This window comes from Papaver somniferum, chromosome 6, assembly GCF_003573695.1.
Source record: "Papaver somniferum cultivar HN1 chromosome 6, ASM357369v1, whole genome shotgun sequence".
In the NCBI taxonomy this organism is placed as follows: domain Eukaryota; kingdom Viridiplantae; phylum Streptophyta; class Magnoliopsida; order Ranunculales; family Papaveraceae; genus Papaver; species Papaver somniferum.
Window position 1 is genome coordinate 103,792,403 of NC_039363.1, and position 6,506 is coordinate 103,798,908.

Here is a 6,506-nt window from a genome sequence, read left to right on the forward strand (position 1 = left end):
TATCTTCCAACGAAACACCACTAAAAAATATAAGCTTGTTTTTGTGTTTTTGTAGCACGAAGTCGTGAAAGCGCGCTACTTGGAAGTAAAGGGGGAAGCATTCGCCTTTGATGCAAGCTATCACTTCTTGGCAGATAGAATCCCGGAGGATAACCCGAATTACTTGGATGCGGTATCGTCTTCGTCTGAGGAAGATTGATGGATTTAGAAGTTTTTGTAAAGGTTTTGTGGGTAGGCCTCTATGTAAACCCTCACGAGACTATAACTCGTCCACTAGGGTCGCCTACGGATTTAAAGGCTTGATGCATGTGCTAAATTCATCCTACAATAATAATGCAATGAATGAAAATTGGTAATGAAAGGAAACATCGGTTTATATATGTCACAAGTAAAATCCGATTTTCATAATCGGATTATAAAACATGTCAGTGTTAACCGATTCTGGATGTCCTCTGGTAATTCTAAACACCAATCCAGAATCGGTTTACAAGTGAATTAACGTAAACCGATTCTGAGTAATTTTTACGAAAAAATATTCAAAATGTTGATGTTTTGATGAACTTTCTAACATTAGTTAATCTCACATCCAAAACAAAATAACCCCCAATACGATTAATTAGTGATAATTAATCAGGGGTAAAATAGGAAGTTTGGTAATTATTTTGATAAGGGGTGGTGTGAAGTGATTTCTTGTGACCTTTTTTGTCATCTAGCTATAAGCCCCAATTAAGTGGTATATGCCCCAATTTAGCTAGGATACTTTAGTGTAACTTTTCTAAACCTCATTCAGGGTGAGGTCTCTATTTATAGAGAAAGTTCCAAACGGCTACTATTTCTTCCCTCTATAAATACATAATTTCAAACTCATTTTAACTCACACCAGAATTCTAAACCTCTCTAGAATTTCTCAATCTCCAATACTTTTGATCACTCTTCCAATTCCTCAGAGAGCATGGCTGATAATATGAACAATGCTGAGTTCGCTGAGTTTGTAGCAAACCAACGTGCTACCGCAAATCGAAGAGTTGTTGATCGTGCCAATGTGGAAAGTGAAATTAGGAGAAGTCAAATTAGGAGGCAAAAACCAAAATTCACTATTGTGGAAGATGAATGTGTTTGCAGGAATCATATTTATTTTACTTAGGATGCATTTCATCCCCAAGCATTGTGACAAATGATTTTTGGGAAATTTTAAGAACAAACAATGAACCTCAACAATCGTGATGTTTCAGAGTTGACTCAGCGTTTCACTACAATCAATCAGGAAGTAACTAGGTATGTTGCTTTAATTCATCAAGAAGGTCAAAACATGAGGAGTGGTGAAAGCATGATGAAATATCGTCGCATCTACGTAAAAGACTTTGCATTTAAAAGTTGTTTCGAGATTTTAAGATACTTGCCCAAATATTGTCCAACAATGTTTTAATTTCTTAATTGTCCACTTAGTCTAAGTCCTAAGTTTTAATATTTATTTAAGTGTATCTCTAATTTAAGATTGGATTAAATAGAATTAAACTTAATTTTCAAATTCAAACTTCGAATTAATCATTAATAGTCATTTTACAAGACATAAAACTAGACAATAATAATTTGAAAAATAAAAATAACTAAACTTTAAAAATAAAAATTTGGGACAATGTTCTCCATCTTGTTTATCTTCTTCATTTCACAAAACTTCCAATTAGTGCGCTCATGAACGGAGTCTCATTTGTTTATCTTCTTCTTTGACTTCAAATTTGTTTTGCCTTGAAATTTTCTTTGTCTTTTCTTAGTTGCGGTTTTGACTTGGTTAATATCCAAAATTTGAAGACTTCTTTGCTTCTTACCTATTTCTTTATAATGACCACATATCTTCTTAACGGCATCTTCAAGCACTACTCCAGAAAAATCAAGTTGCTTTGCCGAATCAAGTTGGGTTAATTGTGCCATTTGGAGAAAATAAAACAACTAAATTAGATTGAGAATAGATTGAGAAAAAGAAACAAAATGTGTAAAAAATTTGGGGTAAGTTTTGAGTTTGAAAGTTACATATTTATAGTGATAAAGAACTAGCCTTTGGCGCTAGAGTGATTGTCGATGGCGATAGAGTGATTATTGCTGGCGTTATTCATAATATCACTCGCTAGAAGGTCTATCGTTTAGTGGTTTTCTCATAATGGCGCAATTGGTTTGCCATGCCACCTGGTATGCCAAACAGTTTTTTTTTTACATGTACATAGGAATAGGCCTAGACATAAATATATATAATTCGCTGGGATGTTAGGAACTAGTAATTAGCAAGTTATTTCTATCAACCAATGCATAACGCAACTAAACTAAAAAAACAAATCTATTTCTTCCCAGAATTGCTCTATTTGAAATTTAGCATGATACATTTATTCCAGACCGTATTTGTATGCAAAAAGATGTTCACATGGAAATGCCTCTTGCAACCTAGTAAGCGATAGCAACAAGTTTAGGAATGTGAGTCCTTGTGTTTTTGGAAATTGACATCTTTTGATGTTGATGTTAAGAAAACCTTCCTGAGCGTCTGATTTAATCAACAACACCTACCCACCGCAAATTAAAGACGCTGATTTTGCCATGAGTCCACCACGTGGGTCATAACGTGTGGTCACCTTTGTATCTTTGTCTTTGGCTCATGGGATTTATGTCCCGCCCCCCTCTCATCATGTGTCCTCCATCCTTTTCCTCTATTCCGCAAAAGCACAGAACTGTAGCATTCTTCAACAGATTCGCAGTGTTAAGTCGACAACTAGCTAAATAAGTGTTATGGAGCTGATTTATGAAAATATCACCGATCCTATTTCAGAGCATTTAATCCTCCATTGTCATTGGCATTAACTATTTAACTCAAAAAATCCCACCGAACCCTATGATGATTTGAATTGGTAACGGTGACCATTGCTCCGTAGCGAAAACAGACTGAACTGTGGGGCCCAAATAACGGAATCTTCTGGCCGAAATGCATGACTTCTCCTGACTTGTAGTAACAAATGGAGGATTCTGGCCCGGCCATGTGGCGAATTGCTTAACCGCTGCTCCTTGGACGTCTCGCTTTATGTCGCGAGAGATATTTTACCTTTGAGAATATTCTGTATTGCAAAAATCCAAAACTTCGCTGAAGATTGAGGCATACTTCACTGAACTTCATGACAAAAACATCACCAAAAGTTTCTATAACAAATTTCAGTGATTATGATCGGTAAGTACATTTCTAGTAATAGCGCGGTAAAACTGTGGACAATGAATGATTTATTATATATGGCTTCATTCCAAGTCATTGCCTGCAACAATAACGGCCTGAAGGTTACAACAAACGCAATTGTAGAACAACTCTAAACAAGAAGAAATCGGTGCACAAAGAGCTGTGAATGCAAATAGAAATGAACCAAATTCAGAAGTAACTTCCAAATATAAGTTTTAATTTCAAACACGAAGGATCAAGGGAAGTTCCCAAGGGAAAATAGTGATGAGGGGAAAACAACAAGCTATTAAAACATAAATTTTCACATGGATTGTTGGAAATCTGATGTCCACAAAGAGTACCTACAATCAGTTTAGAGCAAGTACGATCCCGAGGTCTTAATGTTTTAGAAGCAAAATGGAACTAAATGAAGCAAATATGTCCGAACAGAATAACTAAAAATTTCTAGTGAAGTTGATAATCCAAACGACGAGTTAGCGACATTATATGGATTGATTTGGACTTATATATTTTGGAATTACATGTAATTTTCAAACTAATTGGACAAGTTCACTGTAACAAAAGATCAATTAATGTAGTAATGTACTTCTCTCCATCTTACTAAAACTAATGTGGGTAATTAAGAAGGTTTTCTAATCATAAGTATCTCAATACACATCAAACTAGACTCTTAAGTTGGTCTCATCAGCAGATGTCACTGTGAAACAGTGGTTAAGTCGTTGGATTCACTATTGCATTTTATAAAAATTATTGCAACATCATTAAACTAGATTTCATGAGAACTTTTTTTATTATTACTAGCATAACACGCACGCGCAATGCACATGTCGCTTGGGCCGAAGATTGTGCATTGCTTCCGGCTGTTTTGTTAAAAAAACTTGCAAAACATAACTGCAGGCACATGCGACGCATATAAACAGTTCTAAAAAAACACAATTTCATTGAATTTACATGTTCCAGGCTGATAGATCTACCAATCAAACTTTTCATTCAAAACCTCTCAATTCAAAGTAGTCATTTACATAAACAATTCTCCGGCTTCAAATTAAGGAGATTGAATGTTTAACTGCCATCCGTTGTGGCATCAATCAACTGTCAAAGTCGAGCAAGTATTGTTGACTGCCATCCGTTGTGGTATCAATCCACTGCCGAAGTCAAGTTTGCTCGATGATTCTAAAGCTCTGATTCAGAGTCTCCATTGTTTATGTTGTTGAAAGAATGACAAAAATCCAAGGCACCAATTAGATGAATAGAAAAATCATTCTCTCCCTTGACCACATGTACTACTATGCGATCATGTAGCCACCCTGCAATCTGCACCTGCAACATCTGTTATTCAGTTCAATAGTAAAAGACACATTCAAGTTCTGAATAATTTAAAAGGAAATTAAGACAATAAATTGACCAAAAAAATTCATATAACGTTTAATGTGAACGAAGAAGAAAAATGTCCACATGCACTTCAGGGGTCAAGATCTTCTTTGTTTGCCATCAAATCCTTCAATTGACGTTTCCCTTTTGCAGTCCATCCAGTACATTCTGTGCAAGACATAAATAGCGATCTCTAAAAGCTATTGTAACCTTATTCATTTCTTTTAACTTTTGATTTGTTTGACCCGCATCTTCATTGTAACAGGTATCTATAAAAACTCTATTTCTTAAAATTACAAAATGGTAGTTACCTTTAAACTATTTTCTCAATCAACTTAACGTTTGGGCAGGGTGGGAATTACAAAATAATTGCGCAACCTGCAAAATGACATTGAGCAATCGATTAAAGTAGTAATGGATAACTGTAAAGCAGCAAGTAGGTAATTCAACTACAAAAAAAAAAAAAAAAAATTACTCGTTGGTTAGCACGTTCACAAACGCCATTTTTCCAGTCAAGATCACCTCATTCGGTTGTGATATTTAACTTCCATCAACCACGGTTGTGAGGCACAACCATAGCATGGTTCTTTGAGATGAGCATTCAGTTCACATGTGTCCAGCTTGTCCAAAAGATTTTTCCTACAGATAAAAATGAGGACTGGTCACTGATGTATTCCTGGTTGCATTTGTAAGTAAGCAATTAACCAAATTTGGGATGAGCATTATAGAATCAGGAAGCTTACAATTTGTACTGGCTTCAATTCGTTTGAGATAAGCAAAACGACATCTTTCCTTCAATGCTTATCTTTCATGGAAAGTCATTTTCTCTTGTTTCGCTTTATACTGAGCATTCCGCAACAGTTTTTTTTTGTCCGCAACCACTCTCGGCTTGCACTCGAATTCGAGCTAGCTCCAATAGTCTTGGGCTTCTACGTTGATCCATCTACAAATCAAGTGCATTAACAAAATCGAAAATGATGTTTTAGGTTTGTTGCTTACTAAGACTGAAATTCTATTTCTATGTGAATTTAAAATCGAAATTGGGAGGATAATAACATTGAATTTATAACTGAAGTTACTTAGGGATTATTACTAAACTATAAAATTGAAGGTTTAATTTTGAGAAGAAAGGAGAAGAACTTTTTACCGAATTTGGTATTTAGGGTTGGAGGTTAGAAATCAATTCAAAACACCAAGTCATGCGCTACGACGTTGATCCATCTACAAAATCAAACCAAAAAGTTATAAATGAAGTTACTTAACTATCTACAAAATTAAATCAAAAAGTTATAATTGATGTTACTTACCAATAAATTTGTTGCTAACCTAAAGTGAAATTATGTTTCTATGTGGATTTAAAATCGAAATTGGGAAGATAATGAAATCGAAGCTATAATCAAAGTTAGCTAATTTGGTATTTAGGGTTACAGTAAACGTAGGTATACAGGGTATAAGAAACGAAAAGAAAGGAAGACGAAGAAGAGGGTGGTGGTGGTGGTAGTCAAAGAGGATGAAACTGAAGGAAGTGGAGGGTGGTGGTGATTTTCGCCATCTCTTCCTCTTTGGTGGTTTTGTCCTTCAACCTTCAGATTCAGTTCGAGTGAAAACATCGGAAGAAGATCGAAGTCGAATATGTCCCTGACGTTTTAAGATATTTACGATGATTTTACACTAAAACAAAAATATGGAGGGGTAAATATGTAATATCAACGTCGATTGAATTTTTTTGTTAAACACAACGAAAAGGCCTATTTTCTTTATATTAGTATTAGTACTACTCTATACGCATGCGTGATGCGCCTTCCGTTCCGTCTTGTACCTGTTGTTCCACAGTTCCACTCCAAAAACCAATGAAAAAAACTGCACGGATCTGTGATGCACACACACTTCAATACAAAATGTAATTTCACTTTGTTCGATTGTCCCA

The 6,506-nt window shown here is 35.3% G+C and overlaps 1 long non-coding RNA gene across 5 annotated transcripts; it reads right to left on the minus strand.

Annotated features, from left to right (window-relative positions):
* Positions 1-4,128: 4,128 nt before the first annotated feature.
* LOC113285990 lies at positions 4,129-6,157 on the minus strand. Of its 5 annotated transcripts, none has more exons than XR_003329045.1 (6): positions 5,887-6,157; positions 5,727-5,800; positions 5,323-5,522; positions 5,055-5,218; positions 4,891-4,957; positions 4,129-4,528 (listed from the first exon to the last, which is right to left on the minus strand). It is a non-coding gene; the product is annotated as an uncharacterized LOC113285990 (long non-coding RNA). The 5 variants fall into 5 exon arrangements; XR_003329046.1 differs by having other exon boundaries at positions 4,129-4,537; XR_003329044.1 differs by having other exon boundaries at positions 4,129-4,747.
* Between the last annotated feature and the right edge of the window lie 349 nt (positions 6,158-6,506).